This window comes from Mustela nivalis (assembly GCF_964662115.1).
Source record: "Mustela nivalis genome assembly, chromosome: 18".
NCBI lineage: Eukaryota > Metazoa > Chordata > Mammalia > Carnivora > Mustelidae > Mustela > Mustela nivalis.
In genome coordinates, this window is record NC_139037.1 from 18,928,372 (window position 1) to 18,953,034 (window position 24,663).

The window sequence follows — 24,663 nt, forward strand, 5'->3', positions numbered from 1 at the left end:
TAGGGACCACATCCTGGGAGGCGATCTCTAGGCCCCGTGGCAGCTTCTTGGCATGGCCACGGAATAGGCCATGTGAGAACTGGGGATCCAGATCCTTTTGGCCTGAGGCAAGCTGTTTGACCTCCCTGAGCTCCTTTCCTCAGCTGAAAATTAGGAATGATGATTCTCTATTTATGTTGCTTTTCGCGACCGTGAAGAGGGACCCTCCCTGTAAAGAAGTCAGCAGCCATTCCTACCCCCAAGAGTTCTAAAGAGACGAGGGTGCAACTTACATTTCCTTAAAAAAATATGTGCTCCACTAACAATCCAGGGGCATTCATGCAGTTTCCACATCTTGGCTATTGTGTACGGTGCTATTTCAGTCAAGCAAGATGAATAAGTTCTTGTGGTGTGGTGTATAACATGGTACCTGTCATCAACAGTAATATATTGTATGCTTAAAAATTTGTTAAGAGGGGGGCGCCTGGGTGGCTCAGTGGGTTAAGCCTCTGTCTTCGGCTCAGGTCATGATCTCAGGGTCCTGGAATCGAGCGCTGCATCGGGCTCTCTGCTCAGCAGGGAGCCTACTTCCTCCTCTCTCTGCCTACTTGTGATCTCTGTCTGTCAAATAAATAAATAAAATCTTTAAAAAAATTTGTTAAGAGGGTAGATCTCATAAGTATTCTCTGCACACACACACACACTTGCACATTCACCATTGAGGGGAAGGGAGTGGGACAGGAAGCAGAAAATTTAATCATCCGTCAGAGCTTTCCACATTACGAAGGTTTGTTTATCTCTGCCACCATTATGGTTCTGTTCTATTTTTTCCCTCCACTGTAAATGAGATCTTTTTCTTCTCTTTGAACTTCTATGCATTTGTTGGAAGGCACTGTCCTCATGATTGGCCTTTTTAAAGTCGGGTATGTCTAGAATGATATGATAGAATCACAGTACTTAGAGAAATCTTGAGAGTTCACTCACTCACTCACATTAAAGGGATCTTTCCCGTGGCTGTTCTGAGAGGTGAGCATCAGTCTGTGATGGCTTCTGGTGGTGGGGATCCCACTACCTACAAAGGACTTTGAACTCATCTTCACCCAGCCGGGGAGTCAGAAGCCCAGGGTTCCAGGGCCAGCTGCATCACTTAAAGGTCTGAACATCCTTGGCCAAAATTGTCACTTTTCTGTATCCCAGTATTCTCATCTGTAAAATGGGATCATTCCAACTGAGATCTCAAAGCACCCAAGTCACAAATTGAGCACAAGCCCTCTACTAACACCAGGCAGGGTTGGGAGCTTTCTGTGGGAAATAAACTTACTTTCTCCTTTTAGTTCAAATCCATTTTTTTTCCAGTTAGAGAAGTAAATGTGTGCCCTGTAAAAAAATAATAATAATAATAATAAAAATAAAAAGATAGGAAGTTACCTAAAAGCATGAATCAGAAAGTGAAAATTGTCCTGATTCTCAGGAACCAGAGAGAACACCTATTCACAGCACAGATTGTAAAAGATCTAGTTATCTTAATAAAAGTGATCAAAGCAGGATAATAACAATAACAATGCCACTAGGAAGCATTAATAGCAGCAGAAACCAAGGCTTTTCCTAAACATTTTACATCTTTTTATCTCATTTAATTCTCACAATGACCCTACTTAGCTCCATTTCATAGATGTGGGGGGCTGGGGTGTCTCGCGTCCTGGTCACTCAGCAGTTTGTGCTCCGAATCATCATGTCAAATTTAAGATGGAATTTTGAGCCTGTCCTTTCAAAACATCATGCCGTATGCATTTTACATTATAAAACACACGTTGGTAAACAAGATTCTATACTTGGCAGTGTGAATGGGGGTTCGCAGGGCTTACGTGCTACAGGAGCCCTGCTCTATTCCAGTGAATAGATGCTTGCACCAATGACGTACTGAAATGATCTCCTTTTGGATATTTAGATTCTTTTTTGGATTTTGGTATTATTATCAAAACCTTGCAGTGACCATCTTTGTGCCTAAAGCTTTGTCTGCATCTGGTCATTTCCCTAGGAAAGAGTCCTAGATGTGTGGGGATTGGTTCCAAGTTTTTGGTGCTTTTAAGGTTCTCCCAGCCAGGCAGGTGAACGTTCTGGAGACTTAGCAAGGTTGTAGATGAAGGCATCCAGAGGTTAAAGACTCTGGTCAGGAGGTGGGGTCCCAGACTCTCTACACGTTGCCTTTAGCTCTCTCAAGGGAGGAAGCCTTTCCCTCTCCTTCTGCGCTTCCTGGGCAGGCCCCACCCAGTGGGTGGGCAACAAGTGATTTCAACATCCGCCATGTACGTTTCAGGCCTGTGTACCCCATGTCATGGAGAACTCTGAGGCCATTTATAGAATCCAGCTTTGTGGTTGGGGGTGAGTTCATCAGACCTGTACTTCATTTGATGGCTTGAAGATTTTTTTTCACGGCCATGTACTTAAATCGAAAACCCCTTTTGAATTTTTAAAATCAATAGTTTCATGTGGTAAAAGCTAAAAATGTAATTTTCAGTAAGAAGTGACATTAAATCAGTATATTATTAACATGAACTTAAAAACCATTTTAAATAAAATTGTAAATAATATTTATGATATGGAAACAGGCAAATTTGGACCTTTCTCCAATTAATAAGTGACAAATAATGCTTCATGAAGTATGAAAAAGCATGATTTCTCAGCACATCGATTAAAAACTGACATTTGACATCATGTTTGGATTGGGGACCAAATGTATATTTAATGGGACTCAGAATGTGGCTGTATATTACAGCAGCAGAAATAGACATACATGGCTTCTAACACCTGACATTCGGCATGCCTGAAATTTTATTTAAAATTAAAACTGTCCTTTTAGAAGTAAATTTAGTGTCTTACTTCCAAATGACCTACGAGAGAGGGTTTCTGGTCACTGTTTGTGAGCCCGTCCCCACTAATAACATGTCATGGCTCATGGATATTTTCTATTTATAATAAAGCATCAATCGGACCAAACGGTTGCTCTTTTCTCTTTAGAAAGTGACTGGAAGCTGTGGGGGGCATCTTGACGGGCTCCTTTAGAATTTGGGCAGACGAATGAGATTTCCAGGTCTGGGTGAGAGCGTCTGCAGAGGAATTTGCAGGATTGTCACCACTGCCAGCTCCCTGTGTGTGTATGTCCATATCCCATGGTGAAAGGACCCCGTGTTTGAGCTCTGAGCCCCATGGCTGGCCGACCCCCCGGACCCCTGCATAGGTTCCCTTGGCCAGCTCTGGAAGATTCTTGAACCATTCTACTTTAAAGAAAAGGAAAACATTACATGGATAATTCTGTTTATTATTTTTAAAGACTAGAATGGAAATAGCAGTTTTATCGTTATAACAACAGGAAACCCTGGAATGTGTTTGTGAGCCGTGGGGGACTTTGAACCCGATTGTAAAATGGTCATTTGGACAAATGCTCCCTCCAGCCTTTCGCTAGGCACTTTCTGCTTCGCTGTGGACATAGGATGCTGTGGCTGGAGGCCTGATTTATCTCAAGGTCCCTGTTTAGAAACTTTCCTGAAGTGGGAGGTGGCAGGATTTGGGGGTCTAGCATGGGATTGGGGTTCAGGAACCTCAGTCTCGCTCTCTACCTCAGTTCCTCGTCTGCACAACAAAGGTGTAGAACTATATGACCTTGAATCACGGTCCAGGGTTTGGATTCTTTCTCAAGCACAAATTCTCTTTCTTGCCTATCCCATGGCAGAATAATTTTAGGCAGTGATCGGTTTCCTTGAAAAAAAAAAAAAAATTCCCCTGGAGACACTTCTCTTGGAGCAGCACCATTGCTTGGAGAAGGGTTGAGAGAGAAGTTGGGCCACCAGATGGCCCACTCTCATTCTCCCTGATGAACAATGAGCTTCTTTGGGGCTGTGATTTGAAGGGCATTAAGAATTCCAGAAGATTCCCTTTATCTTCTCTGCAGTTTGATGGAATTTCCTTTCTTTCCATGGGGAGTAGTGGGAGAGAGGGAGAGAGCTTTGCCTCTTTTCAGAAGGGGGATGAATTGATGAGGGGAGCAAGAATAAAGATGCAACATGGCTTCTGGGCTCTGCTTCCTTAGGAACCTGAGATGGGCCAGTCCCCTGGGGTGAAGGATTTGTCCTGGAATCTTCCAGACTTGGGGGAAAACTGGCCAACTTCTCCATTGGTTTCACACCTGCAATTCCAGTTCTGGTCTCTAGAGGGTGTGGGACCCAAACTCCAGGGCCCTGGACCAGAATCCTGCAGATTTGTGGGGAGTTCTGGAGTTTTGAAATACTTGTGCAGAAGAGGGCCCCAGGAGCCAGACTTTGGTCCCTTTCCTGAGTTCACAGCTGGGGAAATTGGGGTCCAGAGAAGGGAACTCACCCAAGGTCACAGAGAGACTTAGAGGCAGAGCCAGGGATGGAGCGCAAGTCAGCGGGCTCTGGATTCAGGCCTTTTGCAAACCCTCAGTGGCAGGGAGACAGGGGCTCTGGGGAAGAGGTCTCTCCCAACCTGACAACCCCCGTCCTCAGCCACCTTTATTTATTATGAAATGTTCTAGCCTTCGAGTCATTCCAAGTAACCCTTGGAGTAGAAGCTCCCAAAGCCAAGACACAGGCTCTTAGGCCTGCAGGAAATGTAGAAGGTCTTTCATCCCAAGTTCTCTTGATTTTGAAAAACCTAGGAAGCCTGGGGGTATAAGGCATTCTGCTGTAGGTGGATTCTGCCCGGACGGGGGCTGGTTCGAGGACAGCTCCCTGGATGGCACCGGAGCTTGAATCAAGAGATGAGAACGGAAGGGCATTTAGGGCAGAGGGAGCAGCAGGGCCCGAGGCAGGGGCAGCTTTGTGCAAGAGGGTGGTAGGATGCTGGGTGGGGGAGGGAACAGATTTGAGAAGGTGGCCGTGCCATGGTGGCACTGCACCCCATACCAAAGACAGGGTGCTTTGTCCATCGATCGGGAGCCACAGAACATCAGGGCTTAGAAAGACGAACACCCTCTGTGCCTGCCCCCAAGGGAAGGTCCCTGCTGGCATTTGGAAAGCCACTGGTTAACACGCGAGCTCTGCCTCCCCACCCTTACAAACTTCTCCACGACACGTTGCACCATAATTCTCCCTAATAAAATAATATGAAGCTCAATTATGCTCCTGTTCCCATGTTCCTGGACTTCATTAAGCACAGAGGGATTAAAAACTTGTATAAATTAATCAATGTACCATAATCCTAAAAATTAGAAGATGAGCCCTTGAGGAAGTAATGTAATACGGGCTTTTTAATTAGCAGGGCCCCCGAGATTCATTGCTCTCCCCTGCAAGTCTCGTGTTTATGAATTGCTTTATCATTTGAAGGGGAAGGCCCGGAAGACTCCCGGCCTGTTGTAAGCACGTGCTAAACGCTGCACTAATTCTCTGGGCTCATACCCTCCTCAGAGCCAGAGCAAAATGACAGGGCTGGCTTTGCTTTTCTTTCTTCTTCTTCTTCTTCCCCCAACAAGAACTAACTTTTAAAAGGAAACCCAGAAAAGGGACCCAGAGGGGAAATGAAGCTACTTCTATCCTCTTACTGGGCCTGTGGGATTAAGAGTGTAGATTTTGGAGACACATGGACATGGATTTGAATCCTGACTCTGAGGCTCACAAGCTCTGTGACTGTGGGCAGGTCATCTGCCCTCCCTTCCCGCCTCTGTCCTAGGGCTTCCTCAGAAATGCCTCCTGACCACAGATGAGACCTGCCTGCAGACCCAGAAGTTTCCCCAGCTCTCTCTCCCTGCTTCCTTTCCGATAGGGAGCAAACAGCATCTTCTCCCACCGTGGGCCCGTCTACCCGGACTTGATTTCATGTTCCAGCCTGCCTGGGCTTTGTAATCCTTTCTCGACCTCTTCCTTCTTAACTTACTCTCTTCTTCTTACCGTCTCCTTCCATCCTAATAGAACCAAATAATAGACCTTCCTTGGCCCTACCTTCCCCTCCAGCTCCTACCTGCTGCCACCCCTCACGTTTGTAGCTTCTGTGGCCTTCGCTCCTCACAGCTCAGTCTGCAGGAACGTGGCCATACCCTTGACATGACACGGACATTCTTCTCATTAAGATCTCCAGTGAGTCTATCTTATTTGACCTCTTGGTACCAATGGACTCAGATGACCACCCTCAGAACCCTCTCTGTTTTCCTCTTCGTTTTGGGGACACTCCTTCTCAGACTACTTTCTTCCCCTTTTCTTGCACAAGTATTGGTGTTTTATCAATATTCCCCTCTGCCCCCCACCCCCCACCCGGGGACGCTCACCTGCCTCGGAGGCTCTCCACCAGCTATGCTCATGACTTTCACAGGCATCTCTGGCTCAGTCCTCTGGGCCCTGCTTCAGACCCTAAATCCTGGGGCTCCCTGGTCATTCTAGTTTGACATCCTATAAGCCCTTTGAACTCAGTGTGTCCATCACAAGACCTAATCTCCCCTCCCAAGAGTGCTGCTTTAGGTGAATAATGGCACCCATGTCCACCCAATGATGTAGACCCTACCTCTCCCCACCAGGGGCAAAGGCTGGGTGTTTGCTCTCGACCATACCCCCCAGGCCTAGCACAGAACCTGGGGTGCAGTGCACCTTCGGCAAGCAGATTTCATAGATGGATGGATGACTCCCTCTGCTTGCTTTACCACGAGGACTTTTTGGTTCAGTTAATGAATGAGAACATGTTTGCTTTGCGACCCTCTTTCCTAACAGTTTCAGCCAGGATTGAGGCTGGCACTGACCTTGATTCAGGTCATAGCTTCTCAGGGCCCCTGTTTGGGCAAGAGTCCACATTTCCAAGCAGGAGGCCTCCGTTCCATAACTTGTTTCTGGAGTCTCTGATTTAACAAACGGTTTATAGCCTTGGACCCAAAAGGTCATTTCACCAGTGCATGGCAGAAAAGGTGGCTCCCGTCTGCACTGGGGAATGCAGAATCCAGCCTGTGCAGCCGGTGTAGCGCCTGTTGGTGGGGACTGGTTTCTTTGGTGACCAAGGGCAGAGGCTTCTCCTGTCTTGCGTCCACCTTGGCCCCATTCCTCCTCCTGGAGGGGAAGGGCTTCCCTGGAGAAAGAGGCCGGGTGTGGCTGTGCTGGTCCCTCCCTCCATCAGTACCTCCCTCAGAAGCAAGCCTTCTGTTTTCTGGGGAGCCACTCACACCTGCAAGCGAGGCTGCGCCCCTCCTGGTTCATTGCTGCTGTCTATTTTTATCCTGGCTCATTTGCCACGCGTGTTTTGGAAAACACAGATATATACACATACAACAACAGCGCTGCCAAAATTCACACCTCCTCTCTCTTGCAGGATTTTTCCCTTGAAGGCTGGTATTCTTGGAGAGCCAGCGCCTGTCTCCCGACAGGGCTTTGGAGCCAGGAGCCGTGGCCCAGGGCTCTGTGCCGGGCAGTCTCATGGACACTGGGTTCACCACCGCAAGGTAGGAAAACTCTATCTGCTGGCATCCGGCTGTGGGGAGCCCCTCTATCTCTGAGGGGACGCTAGCCCCAGCTCTCTTGTCTGCAGGAGCCTGAGCTGGAGTCAGACCCCCCAAACCCTAGAGAAGACATGAGTCCCCTCAAACCCATCATTCAGGCCTTTCACCAAACTCTCAGCAGTGTGCCCTGAGTCCCACCGCTGCCTCCAGCTGGGCACGGAGGGTAGGGGTGGAGCCCTGCGGGGGGGCAGGGAGAGGGCAAGTCCACTCACCTCTGCAAGTGAACCCTGCCTGCCTTTTCTTCCCTAGCAACACCCTGCCGCAGAGTCCTGCTTCCATTGACACTTGGTGGCTCTCCCTAACTTTCTAGATGGTTCTAGTTCTGTGTGGCAGGCCCTCAGGGACACAGGACAGGGGACCCTTCCCGTGCTTTCCCAAACCAGGACTGGCTGCATGAATTGTAAAGGCAGATTCCTAAAATGCAGAAAATTGGAGCTCCGGAGCCACCCCCGGATGTGCGGGGGCAGGGGGGGACACACAATTTGATGCCCCTACCGTACTGACTCCCTCCACGGTTGTGCACACTCCCTGCACGCATGCATACACATGCACACACATGAACACACACATGCACACACACACGAGGTACGTCTCTCAGCCTGCACGGCTCTTAACCCCTCAGGAGAGCTGGGCCACCTCCACCAAGCGGCTCCGTTGGCTTCCAAATAGCCATGTGACCGTAGATCTGCCTGCAGGGGCTGGTGCTGGGTTGGGACAGCCTGCAGGGCCTGGCGATGTTACAGAGCCCTCGTGCTCAAGGAACAGAAAGAGCCAGAAACAGCTCTTATTTTGTTTTCGTTTTGTTTTAATTTTATTTATTTTTTTGAGTGACAGTGTGAGCGAGAGAGAAAGCACGAGATGGTGGCAGAGGCAGAGGGAGAGACAGACCCCCCCCAGCCAAGCAGGGGGCCTGATGTGGGACCCCATCCTGTGACTCTAGGATGATGACCTGAGCCAAAGGCTGATGCTTAACCACCTGAGTCACCCAGGTGCCCCAGCAGCTCCTTGTTTTGCCTTGAAAGTCTGAAAGAGTGGTTTCCAGACTTTCTTTAAGATAGTGGAATCCCCTTTTGAAACAAAAATCTTCTGCAGACACACTCATGTGTGCAAATGTGTAAAATGCAGACGAGTGAGTGACCCATGGAAGGGGCTTGGGGGCTGTCAGCTCTGCCTCATGTATGGATGGGGGGCACTTGGGGAAATCTTTAGAGCACCGTTGAGAACAAAGCTTGCAGGTGTGGAGGGGGGAGATTGCTGCGATGGACTTCTAATTTTCTGATGCCAAGCCTCAGAATTTCCCCCCTGGGGTGAATCTGTCATTTTAGGGGGCTCTGGAAAGTATCCAGGCTTTTCCTAAAATCTCAGCAGAGGTTTAGTTCTAGGGAATTCCTCCATACCCAGGACCATTAAGTCAGAGATACACCCGAGCTCTGCGGACTCTCCGTGCCCACAGGGGAACATGTTCTATGACACGTGGGAGTGTGCCCCTGCCCTGTCTTGTTGCTTGATGCATCAGGGAGTGCATGTGGCCAAGAGGGGAAGTCCTGATTTATGGGACAGGAAGGAGGGAGAAGAAGTGTTACTTAGAGTAACTGGAAGTCCAGATTCCTAGCACTCCTTTCTGCAGGGTCCTGAACGGCTTACCCTGGCCTGTAAAGTCAAGGAATGGGGATGTGTTCCCAGTTCCAGGGTGGGTGCTCTGTGATCCCAGGTGCCAGGAAGTCACAGGAGATGGCCAGGCCAGCCAAGGGGTTCTCTGAGGGTGAGCACGGGCACAGCTGATGGAGGTTGTGTGTGCACCCCTAGCCCATCACTCCCCCTTATGCCCTTGAACCTTACCAGGGGAGGTGGGTTGCCATGCTGATGGAAGGGGACCTAAACTGGGAGAAAACCTCAGGGGGTAGTTAAAACAGGGAGATAGAATTTTGACACAATGCAACCATTGCCACAATTTCTCTTAGAGCTGGGCGTCAGGCAGCTGTTTGACAGGTGGGCAGTGTGGGACTTAGGGAGGGCTCAAAGCTGCTGAAAGCCAGACACGTCTTTGTTTCATTACATTACCCCGGTGATCTCCGGGGCCATAGAGGCAGGAGCGGAGCCCTGGTAATGGTGACTTGGGACCCTGGCCTCAAAGTCTTGGAGGAGGGACCTGTGTGTGGAAGGGTTCTTTGGCTGAGAACAGAGGCCGCTGGAGTGGCCTGCTCTGTCCAGCGGTCCCCCTGCCTCTGCCTACTTCTTGCTTTCTGAGGGGGAAGGGGAGCCTCCTTCAAGGGCTAAACTTCTCTCCTTGTACTCAGACAACCTCTCTGCCAAGAGGCAGACATCTTGGCCTTCACCAATGCCCATGCTCTTGGGAGGCAGGCGTCAGGGGAGCCCCCCGCATCTCCTAGATGCTGACAAGCCTCGTCAGCAGTGATGGGGATGTTAGTTCCGATGAAATATTGACAAGGAGTGAAAGCTGCGGAGCTTATCTTCTTCCTCATCCACGAGCTCCTATGCCTTTCCTTTCTAAGTACAGATACTCATCATTTGAAGGCATCTGTCCTTTCTCTCTTCCCCTCCCCCTCTCCCCCTCCTTCCTTCTCCCCTCCTCTCTCCCCTGCTTCCTTCCTTCCTTCCTTCCTTCTCCTCTCCCCAAATTTGCTGAGCACCTACTAAGGGCAAGACTCCCACCCTGAGACAAATCTCAGGGATGCAACGGTGAGTCAGGTGAGTCAGTCGTGGGACCTCTAGGAAGGAGCCTACAGCCTTGAGCAGAGGGATAAAAGCTAGTCATGTAAATGGCATTGGGTCCTGTAGAGGAGGCTCTGTGTGGCATGAAAATGCAGAGGAGGGGACAGCTAACTGTGTCAGTGGGAGGAAAGATAGCTTCTCAGAGGAGGTACCCCTGAGCTGCATCTTGACAGGGGAGACTTTCAAGCAGAGAGGGGCTGCTGGGCAGAGGGTCTGGGAAGTGCAGAGGAAGTGGTCAGATTGGGCAGATGGGACCATTTTCTGGGTTTCTCATCGAGGCTGGCATTCTAATATCCCCTTTCCTCCTGTGCTGCTGCAGCTCTAAGGGGTCTCCTGGAGCCCAGCCTCCACCGTGGGTCCCCCCTCCATCTGGGAGCCCCCCAAGCCCTGCATTTCAGGCCTGGCAAGTGGCTGACTTGCACATCACTAGTTCAGGGCTTGTTTTCAAGGTCTGGAGCTGAACTGAGTCCTGGAGCTTGGAGTAGGGAATGAGGCCAAGTGGGAGCACATCTTCTCCAACAAGGATTGGGCAGCTGAGGTATGGCATTATTAATCTCAAGCAAGTATAATGTTAAAAAGAACTTGGGGAGTGGGGCAGAAGGCTTCCAGATTGTTCTCCAAGTTCCTTTTACCTCTTCAGGAGCCGTTATCATCTTAGGGTGGGTGGGATCTTCCTTCCCACTAATCTTAGAGCCTGCTAAGAAAGCAGGCCTTGCAGACAGAAGCCCGAGAGCAGAGGCCAGGATGGAGAAGGCAAGTGGAGCAAGCCTGTTGGACTTCATGTGTGGGTGAAGTCCAGGATGTTTAAGGTTTATTTTAGGGGACAAAAAGTCTGGTGATGGCCCAACTGGAATGCCAAAGGATGAGAAAAGAAATGGCAGAATCAGAGGCAAGATGACCTCTGATGAGGTTTCCGGCAACTTCTCTCCCTCTCCTTTCCACCTTGAGTCCTGGAAGAGGCTGCTCACGGTGTTAGGTTGCGAGGTAGATGAGCCCAGTGGGAAGCCCCTGAGAAGCCATATATTGGTGCTTCTGTTTTCTGAAGCTGTCTTTCTCAGGGTTGGTTTTGCACCAAGGAATTAGTTACCTGGTTCCTATGGGTGGGTCACACCACTTCGTGTGATCTCCTTACAGCCTCTACCCGGTCTACATCCTCCTGGGACCCTGGAGCAGGGCTGGACATGGTCTGTGTGGGTCCTGGCTACTACCCCTCTCCACCACCCATATCGCTGGGTGTCCAGTCTGTGATGATGCTTGCACCAGACTTCTCTCCCACTGTGGCCTCCTGAGGGCTCCCACCCTCTGCTGTAAGAACACGTCATTCTGGAGTGCTGAGCTCGTCTGCCCTACCGTGGGTGTGCATAAGCTATTCCTTCCGTCCCTTTGCTCCCTGCTGTGTGCGCTCCGAGACCTGTGCACACCAGCTCAGGTGCCATCTCCATGGGCAGTCTTTCTCTCTTTCCTGGGCTGCCCTCCACTAGCTCTATGCTGAGTGGCCCTGTGTGTTTCTGCTGCTGGGCCTTGGGTTCTAGGAAGACAGGCCCAACGTTCCAGCATCGAGCCCGTGCACACAGGGTGGAGACTGAGCAGGAGGATGGATACATGGTGTGGCTGAGGGCTGGGCTCCGGGCCTATCCTTACCATGGAGGCTTTGTGGTATTTCTTTCCTGGAAAGCAGATGGGTTTTTCCTGTGGCTCCTCCAGGTGGCCCACTAGGCCATTCTTGGATGTGGGGACCCAAAGCCCTATTTTCAGCTTTCATCTTGGTTTCCATTTTCCATAGAAATGAGAGAGCTAATAGGTAGGCCCCATCTCTGCTGTTTGCATGGCCAGGGTAGAGGCACATAGCTTGGGTTCCACCCTCTGAAACCAAATGGGCACCAGGGAGGATGTGGGATGGGGCTGCCTCCCCAGTGTCTCAGGATTGTGTTGGCTAGAGGCAAACCCTGGAGCATACCCCAAGAGTGGACATGGGCTGGCCCGGGAGGGGAAGGTGCGCTGCACACTGTGTCCCCGCAGGCTGCTGCTCCAGGAACAATGAAGGGCGTGTAGGAGGTGAAACAATGTTCCCCACCCCTGCCCCCATTTCATGTTCACCCGGAAACTCAGAATGTGACCTTATTTGGAAATAGAATCTTTGCAAATAGGATTAGTTAGAGATCTTAAGGTGAAGCCATTCTGGATTTAGGATGGGTGCTAATAGGTGCTAACCCCAATTACTGACCATCTAAGAGCAAGAGAGGACCCACAGAAACCCAGGAAGAGGCCATGAGAAGACAGAGACAGAGTGATACAGTTACAAGCCAAAGGACCCAAAGGCTTGCTGGGAGCCTCCAGAAGCCAGGAGGAAGCATGGAAGGGGTCGTCCCACAGAGTCCCTAGAAAGAACTGATCCTGTAGACACCTTGATTTTGGAGGTCTGGCCTCAGAAGTGTAAGAGAATATGTTTCGGTTTTAAGCCACCAGTGTGGTAATTTGTTACAGCAGCCACGAGAGCCTTGCACGGGTGGTGTGGGGCCTTACCTCATCTCCTCCCCATGCTCCCGAAGCTTCCCCACCCACAGCATCTTCTCGGATATGTACATGCTACAAAAGGCCAAGTCTCACTGCTGAAAAACCCGTCACAGACTGTGACATGTGTGGGTGTTTGAGAGACTGGGACACTCAACTCATGGCATCATGAGCTCTCCTCACCAAATCTGCTGGTAGGTCTTTGCCTCTGTTCTTTGCCTCCCAGTGTGTGGTACTTTCCTTCTTTAACCTTAGAATCAGGGGGAAGAGGAAGTGAAGAGCAAACAGTAGGCTATGGGCAAAACTAGTCATCTAGAAATGTCCTTGGTTTAGAGCCTGGACTCCAGGGGGCATCAGGATTGTTCTGGGCTGTGACATTTCTAAGGGCTTCTCAGCTCTGGGGAAACAGATGAGCCCTGTGTCAGTCAGCTTTCACTGTGTAACAGGCCACCCCAAAGCCCAGTGCCTGACGCAAAAACATCTACTAAGCCCGTGATTCTGCAGTTAGCACTGTGGGGTCGCTTGGGCACTTCTGGGGTTGGCTGGGCACACTCACCAGTCTGTGGCCAGGAGCCAGGTTGGCTGGAGGTAGACTGAGCTACGGTGGCCTCATTAGGTGGTGGTTGGATGGCTATGGCTCAGGGTCATGGGGATGACCGCGACCCACATCTCCAGCGAAGGGCGGCTATCACCTGCCAATGGCAGGGCTCCAAAGCAAAAGCCGCAAGCCTTTTGAGGCCTGAGTTTGACACACCCCTTCTGCATTCTCTTGACCAGAGAAAGGCAAAAAAGCAGCCCAGAATCTGGGATGGGGAAATAGGTCCTGTCTCAGGATGACGGGAGCTGCCAAGTCACATCGCAATGGGCACAGTCACGGAGGCAGAGAGCCGGTGCCACTTTGCTGGCAGTGTTCCCTCAGCCAGCTCTTTCCTTGATTGGGCTGGAGACGTTCCCTGCTGCTCTCTGCTGTCCTCTTTGTCTGGGGGAGTCTTACAGCGAGAGGTGAAGGCAGAATCCAGCCTCCAGGACTTACACGTTCGGCATGGACCTACCTGTAATACAGCCTGCCTGAAACTTTTCGTTCATCATTTATTCTAGCTCCCAGCCGAAGGCCCGGCATAGAGACGCACAGAGGGAGGCTGGAGATCTTAGGAGTAAAGCGCTTGGACTTTGGAGTCAGATGGGTCTGGCTTTCACTCTCTGCCCTTACAGGCTGTGGGCTTTGGGGCGAGTCACCGTTCTTTCTTGAGCCTGCTTTATTGTCAGTAAAGTGGGGACAATGATGTCCGTCTTATGCGGAAGCTGTGAGGTCTGAATCAGATACCAAAGGTAAAGTGCTTAGTGCAGCACCTGGCCCACAATGGAAGCTGCTAAATGGTAGCTTTTATTATTAATAATAAATGTGGGCTGAGGTGTAGCCTAGATGAATGGGCATCTGGGCAACTTTCAGCCAAACCTGCATAACGCATGCACCCTCCCCATCTGGGCCCCAGTAAAATCTACAAAGGGTCTAAGAAAAGCCATTAACTGTGGCTCACTTTCCTAACAGGAAACCTCACTGCCACAGCCCTTTCGTGACCCGGGTATGGGGATGAATTAGTAACACCCCACTCCATTTTGGGGTTCCAGCAAGCCGCACCCCTCACTGTGCCCACAAACCCATCCTTGATTGCCTGGCTGCACGCCCACGGAGGTGCACCTGCGCCAGCGGCTGCCCAGAGGCGTTTTCCTCTCTGTTGCCTGGACGATTTTGTCTCCACACCTGCAAACAGCCTCTGTGTTTCCCTCCTCTCCAAATCAAAGCACCGCGTGCCTTTGCTCTCCACCCGCCTGCCTCCGGAGCGGAGTCGTTGGGGAAGGCGAGGAGAAAGCCTGGCGATTAGATGCACGCTGGCCCCTCGCCGAGGCTGGATCTGTTTTTAGCTCTGCCTCTCCTGCAGGCGGGCCTGGCCTTGGGGTCTGGGCCCAGCCTGGTAAATTAATAAGAGCGGAAGACTGTCGGGGCCGGATAGCTCTTGGAGAGGGGAGGGACCGCTCGCTCCCCACCTTGCGGAGTTGGAGGTGCTAGCTTGCTTTTCCTTTATTCTGTCGTAAACGCCAAGAGTTTCCCCTTTAAACGTGCACTGCCTTTGTCCAGATGCTCTTTGCCAGATCACCCAGTTTAATTAAGAGCAACAATAAACTCCCCCTCCATATATTTTTAGCGGAAAATAAAAACACATTTCTAATCCGGAACTGCACACAGCAGGACGACTGGGAGATGTGGCTGATGGAGGGTTTTGGGGGCGGTGGAGGTATCCTGTAGCTTCCAGGAGGAGAGAAAAAGCTTCCAGGCTTTCTTAAATGACACTTAAAGGTGTGTGGGGGGGGGGCACTACCAGGAGCCAGGGACATGCAGGCATTGGTGTGCAGTGGCTAAGTTGCAAGAGGGTTGGTTTCTGGAGGCGAATGGGCTGCAGGCTGATACAATCTGTTGGCAAGAATGACTCTGGACTTGGATCTAACGAACTATAAAAAAGAGGCTCAGAGACTTGTTTTCCGGCCTTGCATGAGCTGGGGTGGTTTTAAATGAAGGGCAGATGTAGCCCGAGGCTCAATCTGCCTCCCCCAGTCCTGCTGTAACCTTGTTAAAGGGTAAAAAGAAAGGCAGGACTTTTATGGTAAGAAAGAACCAGTATGGCGAGGTGGCTTCTCAGAACCCAGAGGGGTTCTAGGAACACATGTACGGAAGGTGGGAATTCATCCTACCGAAAGGGGCCTGGGAGAGAGGGAGGTCAGGCGGGGCCCTGGGCGGGTGCAGGGGTCCCTGATCGGATGGGCGGGGGGTGAGGGGGGGCAGAAGGGGCTCCCAGCTGGTTCCGCATCTTAGGTGTTTGGCAGGTCAGCCCCCTGCGAGCCCAGCCCTTACCCCACAACTCTGGATGTCTGTGCAGGACACTTGTGACTCCCTGTGAAAGGGCACTGAAGTGGGGGCCCCGAATTCCCAACACAGCACAGCGCCTGGCACATAGTAAGGGTTCACACGTGTTTAGGGTACGACATGACGAACACTTGCAAGTGCTAGCGATTTGGGCTTAGAAACAGCAGCGAATAGTGTTTTCTATGTTTTATAGATTTTTCCTCCATCGGCCAAAACATATGAAAGAATCTCCTGAGTAATACATCGTATTTGCGTAGTGCGAGGGCTTCTCAAAGCCCTCTTGTGTTGGGCTGCGTCTCACCGCAACTTTGCAGTGAGCAGACAGCATTGCCCCATTTTGAAGATAAGGTCAAGGCAAGCCGGCAGGCCCAAGACAATAACCATAAAGGTGGTGACTATAGTACAGAGACATTAGGTAAATGGTCCAGAGGCACGCGGCGCAGAGCCAGCAGGAGAGAGTCAACCAGACCTCAGGCTTATCTTTCTCTAGAATCCAAGTTCTCTCCCCTCGCCCACTGCCTGGACTGGGAGCTTATCAGGCTGCTGTCAGGCTCTGGGTGCGGGGGTGGGGTGTGGGTGTGTGCCTGAGTGGGGGCCTCCCCTCCCCTCCACTCTGCGCTTCCTCCTCACAAAGACCCTCACAAAGACTGGAGAGCGCAGTTCCCCTTTTCAGAAGAGAAGGCCCAGATTCTCAGAGGTTCCAGGGAGGGATCCAAGCTCTGGCCCTAGGACAGAGTGCCTCTGCCTCCGGCGCCCTTTCTCTACAGCCAGCTTGTTCCTTTTTCCTAAGCTTTCCTATATTTTATGCGCCCGCGCAGACAGCACAGGGAGAGGAGGGCTTCAGGAATGTATTCTTAATGGCAAGCACTGGTCATAAACCTTGGGTGTTTATGTCTGCAGGACTCAGGGTTTCCAGCAGAGATGCAAATGGTGGGCTGGACCACTAGAGTTAAGGCAGCTGTCTGCCGCTGGCCGGACCCCAGGAATATCTACGCCTCAGATGACCGGGGCTTTGTTAGCAGGGAGGGAGGAAGTGGAGGAGGAAGGAAGGGAGGTGATCGAGGTGGGAATGACTTCCTTTCTCTTGCCAGCTTATGCCAGACCAGCCCCTCTGGGTTTTCTAGAACCCATTCCACAGATTTTCTTTCTTCTTCGGGTGGAAGGAAATCAGACAGAGAAGGTCAGACGTTTGCCAAGTGGAAAAAGGCTTTTTTCATCCTTTCAAGCTCAAATGGCCTTGGCGGTTGGTTCCCTTTCCCCCCCTCCCCCACACCCCACCTCTGCCAAGGCATCAGTTCTACCTCTTCAACAGAATCTGTCCCTTGGCGCCTTTCCACATCACTCGCCTGGCCGAGCGGAGGAGCCTCCTTGCTGTCTCTCTGCGTCTCCTCCTGTCTAAAACCGTCCCTCCCACGCTGGCCCTGGAATGACCCCTTCCCAAATGCAAACCTGACCGCGTCGCCCTCCTGCTTCAGCCCCTTTGTGGTTTCCTATAATAATAGTGCACATTTATAAACAGCCGTGTGCTGGGAAGCCAGCTGGATTTCAGTACTTGCTGATGGCCATGGTATAAAGACCCCCACGGTTGCAGGCTGTAATGTCCGGGCCGGCCACAGTGTTGAATAGTTCACAGTGGTTCTCCTTGAGTGGCAGGAGAGACTCTGACACATCCCGGGGGAGCACTGACAGGGCACCGGGTGCTGCTTGAGGACTTTTGTCCTGCCCTGTGTCCTCCCTCTGCCTGCTGTGCTCGCTTCTCTTCCCTCTGTTTATCCAGATCTTCCCCATTCCCCAGTCTCACCTGTGCAGAGTGCCTCCCGGGACAGACCCCCACTGCTGCTCCAGTAGTGGGAAGTTCTACCCACACTGATTTGTTCTCTCTTCCGAGCGGGCTCCCACGTCCCTTCCCTGGTGAGAACGGTCATTTGCAGGGGCTCAGCCGCCATTTGTGAATTCCAGGTGCTGTTAATACTTGTCGGGAATCAGGCCGTACCAGCAAGTATTGCTTGGGCACCAACAATGTGGCATGTCTCAGTGCAAGAGCCCCTGGCAGGGAAATGGACAGGCCAGCCCTGAGCCCTGCCCTTGGGGACCAGGGCATCGCCCCCATCCTCGTGAGCATCAGGAAGTAGAAACTGCAGGTCTGCTGCTGCAGTGCTTTGTGTAGGGGACAACTGTTGTGTATCCCCCTGCCTGAACCCAGTTCTTCTTCGAGTTCAGCTTTCCTCATCATTGCGGAGGATGGAGGCCATTAATCCTCGTTAGCAGGTGAGGTGCCCATTAATGGGAAGCCAAACAGGGGAATTTTCAAGGTCAGGATGTGCCCTTTCGATGAAGAGTTTAGTTCTGTAGAGAAGGAAATGGAGAACCATGGCTGCTTTTCCTGCCTAGTACCCAGGTGGGCAGGCTGTCCCCCAAATCCTGCTTAGAACCTTCCATCCACACCCCAAAACGTCACCCCCTCCTGCTTCTCTCTACAGATGACCGAGTTTGGTATTAGAGAACCCTTAACACTAAAACAAAAATGAAATCTGTGTTTTCCCCTTAATGTTGGCAAAAATCTAAGAACTCAATAAAACCCAGTGCTGTCAAGGTTGCTACAAAATGACATTCCTGTCTACTATCCATGGGAGAGTACACTGGCCCAAACTTCTTTTTGGAAAGTACTTTGGCATTGTCTGGGTAGAATAAATATTTACATTGGAGGAATCTGTAACATTTATGTAAATACTTGCATGAGTGCATTAAATATGTGGATTTTTTTTTTTTTTTGGTAAAAACAAAAAATTGGAAATAACCATTCATTAGTAGGAGGCTGGTTGAATCAAGGGCAATATACAAAATACAACAAAATGTTCCATTTAAAAAAGTGTATTAGCTTTATGGTGAGGATTTGGATGATGGTCCATCATGTGTTGGTAAGTGAAGGTTAAAGCAAGTTGCAGAGTGTGACTTATGTCCCACCAGAACAGGGTCCAGGCTTCTTGTTCACAGCTGTTCCCACCACCTGGGACAGAACCCAGCCCCAGGAAGTGCTCTACAAATATGCCTACTATTATTGTTACTATTGTCAGCAGCCCGTAAAGAAATGATGAACAAATCCTTCTTTGGAAAAATCCTACCTAGAAGCATAGAGAACATTTAGAAGGAACCTCATGGAAATGTTAACAGAGCTTATGCCTGTTTGGGGTAGCAGTGGCGGAGAAGGGATGAGATACACAGCGGTATCTTGTACGTCTCTGTATTATTTCAATTTGTTATAGTTTTGGTTTTTTTTTTTTTAAAGATTATTTATTTATTTATTTGACAGAGAGAGAGAGAGAGAGAGAGAGAGAGAGAGATCACAAGCAGGCAGAGAGGCAGGCAGAGAAAGAGATGGGAAGCAGGCTCCCTGGCAAGCAGAGAGCCCGATATGGGGCTCGATCCCAGGACCCTGGGATCACGACCTGAGCCGAAGGCCGAGGCTTTAACCCACTGAGCCACTCAGGTGCCCCCAATTTGTTATAGTTTTAAATTATTTTTGTGATTGGAATAAAAACCAAAGGAATTGTAAAAAGTATCCCTTCACACTGGCTGGCCTGTAGTCACACTCTCCTACGTGCTGTTAATCCCCCTAACACACAGACTCTGGCCCTTACTGGCCCGGGGGGCTCCTCTGGCTTCTGTTGATTCCTGCTGGGCCCCCTGTGGATAACAGGGGTTCTTCTTTCATGAGGTGGTAGAGACAGTCACAGGCACTGGGGAGGGTAGCACGCTCCGTGCGACCCCCAGCGTGTAGAAGTGGCTCATAAGCATGAACTGCCTTCTGCCATCCCATGGAGTTTCACTCACTGACTCTCCCACTTACCTTCTTCCACCCCAAGACCTTGGCTTGAGTTCATCAGAGAATAGTTTCTGAAACAAGGCCAGGGGTGAAACCTGCAGGAAGAGCCTGCCCTGCTCTGTTATCTTGTGGAAACCTGGGCTCAGGAGGTTAAGTGACTTGCCTAAAGTCACATGGCTTCCCCATGGTAGAGATGGCCTCTGCACGGGACTCCAAAGGTCCACATGCTTTTTTTGCCCTGGGTTGCCCGGTGGGGACATGTCTGCCTTCTCCAGAGGACTCCTAGAGGCACAACTGCCTTTCGTTAAGAGGAAGGAGTGATCTGTCAGAGCCCACCATGTGTAGGGCTCCCTCCTTCTGGTTCTGAGAAAGGAAGGGGCTGGCCTGGAGAAGCACGCCCACATTTATGGGGACTCAGGGACTCCCACCCTGAGCTGGTTTTTCTCCGGCCACCCCCATCCCCGGGCCGGCCTCCCCACAAAGAGGTCTTTGTTGGTCATCTCGTGCCTGAGAGCCAGCAGATCTGGGCTCACAGTCCTGCTCTCATTTGTTGTAGGCCTTGAATTACTCAGCTGCAGAATGGGGCAGGTGGGATGTGCCCGTGAGAGGCACGAGAATTCGGTGAGCTAGCAGTCCCGTTCCCGCACTCTGCGGCAAGCTGGTTGGATGATCGGCACATCTGAACTGGTTTGAGTCAACAAAGGGGCTTTCCTCCTGGGTCTGGGCTACCGGCCACTGGCTATACATGCCAGGGCTCCGTCGCTTGACGGTAAGATAAAAAGGGAGTGTTTCAGACTATGGCCTCAAAGTCGGCATAGTTGTCTTTTGACTTTCCTGTGTGTCCCTAAATATATGTGGGAGCGGGGTAGTGGAAAGATTGACAGCATGGGCTTAGCACCTTAGGGTTCTGGTCCTGGGTTTAAGTCCTGGATCTACCCTGTACCAGCTGACCTTGGGCCAGTCCCTTGAACTCATGAACCTCCATTTCTTTACCTATAAATTCAGGCTGATGGTGACATCTGTCTTGTGGGCAATATTAAATAATGGATACAGAGCACTTAGCCCAGTGCCTGGTGTATGGTAAATACCAATAAATGTCCGCGTCTTGTAATGTTTTATCATTGTCATTTTTTCTACTCTCATGGCTTGGTAGTCCTTCATGCTGTGCACCAAATATTTGCTCTTTGCCTCTGGGTAAATTGTAGAACTGTGTTTTTGACTCCTTAAAATTAGGCAGGGCCTCTGATTTGCTTGGGGCCAATGAAATATAAGGGAAGCTGAGTATATCATGCTGGCAGAAGTTTTAGGGGCTACCTTTGCCTCTCCTGCCACAGGAACAGTGATGAGCAGAAACCCTGCCCTGAACATAATAGTACAGGTGACAGACTGTTTGTGGGGACAAGCTACTGAGTGGGGGGTCCACCTGGCTTCTCCTGATTGACACGTGTGGGCCAGCCCTGGTATGACGGGACTGTGGGTGGTCAGTGGCCTTCTGCACGGTCACGTGGAAGGAGAAGACAGGGCTGAGGAGTTCCTGCCGTCCCTCCCACAGGAGTATTGGAGTGATGGAAGCAAGCAGGCCCGGCACCCTCCTCCCTCCAACGGGAAGGCTCGGGATGTGTGGGAGGCCGCATGGCCTGGGGACCAGACTGCGGCTGTGCCTCGCCTCTTTGGAACCAGTCGGTCCTCTGCCTGCACTGCCTCCCTCTGTTTCTCTGCAGTGAGTGTGGGCTGTTGGTACATCTTGCAGTGTAGACTTCCAAGTGACTCCTGAGGATCTGTGCTCATGAGGCTTTGGACAGTTGAAAACCCACGTCCTCCTGGGCCAGCTAATGTGTGACTCACACTCATTTCTCGTAAGGTAAAGATGACAAATAGAAAGTCAACCCCGCACGATTTCCATGGCGAGTGGCAAGATACAGATGCCACAGCTGAGAGATGGAGCCTCAGTGTTGAAAGGGACCCTGAGAAAAGGAGATCGGGGGCTGAGATGGGCAGCAGGTCAAGCCCCCTCTGGGAGATGATGCCGGGACTTTGCGGGCAGATGGCCTGGGTTCAAAACGTGCTCTTGGCCCTTGGCAGCTGTGTGATCCCCACGGGGAAGGGGGATTGTTCTGGGGCAACAGAAGTGCAGTTGGCTTTGTGCCCGAGATGTGTGCGTGCCTCTGCTGGGGCTTATGTGGGGGCACTCAGGATGCCCCCCACCCCGCCATCTGAATGCCTTAGCTTGTGCTCCCTAAAATAGATTAGCACCAATACCAAGAGCCATCTTTTCTTTGTTTCACAGCAGAAAGAAAATCAAACTGAGCTCAGGGAAACACTCACTGAGCTCTTCTTCCATGCTGGAGAGCTGGCTAAAGGCTGCTGCGGGCGGTAACTCTTAAGGCTTAGGCACCCTCAGGAGACCGTGAAGTTGGCAGTCAGGGAGCCGGCTGGGAAGTTCGCCTCCCATTCTCTGGGACTTGGGCTCTGCATGTAAAGCAGGGAGAGGCCAACGGTGTCTTCCCTGACACCCTGAAAGGGGGTGCATGCAAGCCATTTGCAAACAACAGAGCTCTGTACAAGCGTGAGGAGTTTGAATTAGTCTTGAGTCCGATGCTCTCCACTTGGAGGTTATCCCTGGTTGTGTCTATGTGTCCCCATGAGAGTTTACTGGGCTGTTCCAGGGGAGGACTTGGTCAGAGAAATTCTGTTGGAATTGGCTTCCGTCAGGGGTCCTGGGAGGCTCTTCACGCACATTTCCTTGGAAGAAAGGGGGCTGTTGGTTCCATCCATCGTGTGTTCTTCACCGAGGGCCAGCCCCCATGTTCCTGTCCTCAGGAAGGAGTGGAACTATATCCTGCTTGAAGAAATGCTAAGCATCTGGCCCGGCGGCCATGTGCCAGAGGACTGGCTTTGGCACAGGCGCAGAGGGAGGCCGGCTACATGTGTCTCCATCTCCAGGAGGGGGAGGAAGTGCAAGTGGTTGGATACCAGGGAACCTCAGGGGGTCCCTTGAGAATTGGGAAAGTCTTATTTTTAAAATATCACTGACTTCTATGATTTCCGAGCCCAGATGTCCCTAACTGAGCTTCTTGATTGTTTCTTCCTTGGGCTTTTTAATTTTTGAAAATAAAATCATTGTGGTCTCAGCTTCAAAGGTGACCTGATTAGAGCTACCAACCACACGCTTCCTGGCAGGGTAGGGGCGGCTTTCTGCCTTCGCGTTCAGAGCTCTCGGGAGCGGTGTCGTGGGTGTGCTGGTTTTCTCTCCCGGAAGGCGGGAAGGCAGCAAGCTTGACTTAGGGATGAAAACCCCAGAAGTCAGTTACCGTGGTACAAAACTGTAATAGAGGCCTACGTGGAGTTAGGCAGGATGCGAGGCAATGCGGGAGCAGAGTTATTGCTGTGGATGAGCCCCAAAGAGATGGGGAAGGAGGCAGAGACACAGGTGATTGTGTGGGAGTGTCGAGCTTATGTCCCTGAATCTGCTTGGGCTGTGGCTGGCAAAGGAGAGGTATTTGAGCAGATCGATCCAAACCGTTTGGAGCTCTGAGAGGAGTAAAAAGGGCTCGTGGACATTTCAGCAGGAGCAGTGTGGTTTAAAGGCTGACAGGCCTGAACTTGGTAAGAAGTTCCATTGTGTAGAGCAAATGCTGGTGGCCAAGGGGTGTGTATGAGATTGGGAAAGGCCTGAAACACCAGGGATGAGGCCGACAGGGTCAAGTCCGGGTTTTGGAAAGATCTTCTGATTAAACACCCCTTCTGTGGGAAGTCACTATCTCTGGCTGGCCCTTTCCGGCTTCTGCTCTGACCCATAAAGAAGTCCTTTCTGAGAGTGAGCTGGTTCCTGTTGTTGACCTTGGAGGTTCCTGAAGGACAGTCCTTTCATCCTTGTTTTTGTCCTTGAGAGAGCAATGCACATTTGGTTTGGGGGTGGATATGATGACTTCCTTACCATGACCATTCCAAAGCTTTGGCCACAACCTCTGGAACTTTCTGCCAATGACCCAGATTGTTCTACTACGGGGAACACTGTCTGAATTCATCTCTGCAGTTTGCCTGGTGGCTAAAAGCTTGAGGTTTGGGGTCTGTAGTCCTGATGTTGAATCCTATTTCAGTGACTTTGTCGCTTCCTAACCTTGAACAGGTATTTTCTTCTCCAAATTCAGCTCCCCAGCTGGCCACTGGGGGTTACTATAGATGCAGATAACACACCCCTTTCCCTCCACACTGCTTAAGAGGTCTCTTTCTTCCCAGATGGTCGAGAGGGAGTTTTGGAAGATCCTTGGGCAGCGCTGTCATGGGGAAGCTCCAGAGCCCCGGGCCCCTTTCTAATCCCCTTGCAATCCGAGGAAACAGTCCACTATTTTCTGATGACAACGGTTGCTCCTATTTCTGTATGTGTATATGGCATGTGCCATTCTGTGTGTTTTTTTTTTTTTTTTGGTTTAGGTATGTGTGCAACACACATTTTGTAGGCCGCATGGGTCTGTCTTTAGATAAAATATTTTGACAGTGCATTTCCGTCTTGCTTTTTGCGCCTATCTCTTGGAGGTCCTAGGACTTGTTCTCCCTGAGCCTTAAGCTCTGTGAGCCTATAAATCCTGAGTGTCCCCAGGGGTCAGCCTGGCTAGCTGCAGGCCTGACCAGAATGTGGGGCAACCCAGCATCAGAGAAGGCCGGTTCCCTGGGCATTACGCAGCTCACATACCTTCTGTCACGGACTGGGAGATGGGGGCCTGGAGAGCAGGATGGGGAGACTTGTCTAAAGTCACAGGGCACATTGGTGGCAGAGGTGGGTGGACATCTCCCCTTCCTCGGCCCCTTTTCCTGCTCTCAGCTGGGGTCCCGAGTGTTGCTGGCTGTGTTCATTGGGACCACACTCATTCATTCTGCAGGCCTGCCTCTCCTCCCGTAGGTGCCCAGCTCCTGTTGCTGGCCCGCTTCAAACTAATTTTATTCATAGCCAGGCTGCCTGATTTACAAACACCCAGAATTCAATCCACAGGCATCTCTAAACTCCTTCTCCTGCCCGGCTCCTGGCTAGGGGGGGGGGGTTGTACCCTGGAAACACTCAGGAATCCCTCCAAGACCAGTGGACTCTGGCTCCTGTGGGTGTGGGGACCTGGAATTACAACCTCCCCTTGCTCCTGGCCCCTCACCAGGCCTGCAGAGAGCATTAGTGTGGGAGGCAGTTTCATGATTTTCTCAAGGGTGAACTGTTGT

At 51.1% G+C, this 24,663-nt stretch overlaps 1 long non-coding RNA gene across 1 annotated transcript in view; it reads left to right on the forward strand.

The window, feature by feature from the left end:
* The window catches only part of LOC309853136, a 369,996-nt gene that overhangs the window by 28,288 nt on the left and 317,045 nt on the right, over window positions 1-24,663 (forward strand). The window contains exon 2 of the long non-coding RNA XR_014305531.1: window positions 7,282-7,411. This is a non-coding gene — a long non-coding RNA (uncharacterized lncRNA). The remainder of the gene's footprint in view (window positions 1-7,281; window positions 7,412-24,663) is intronic.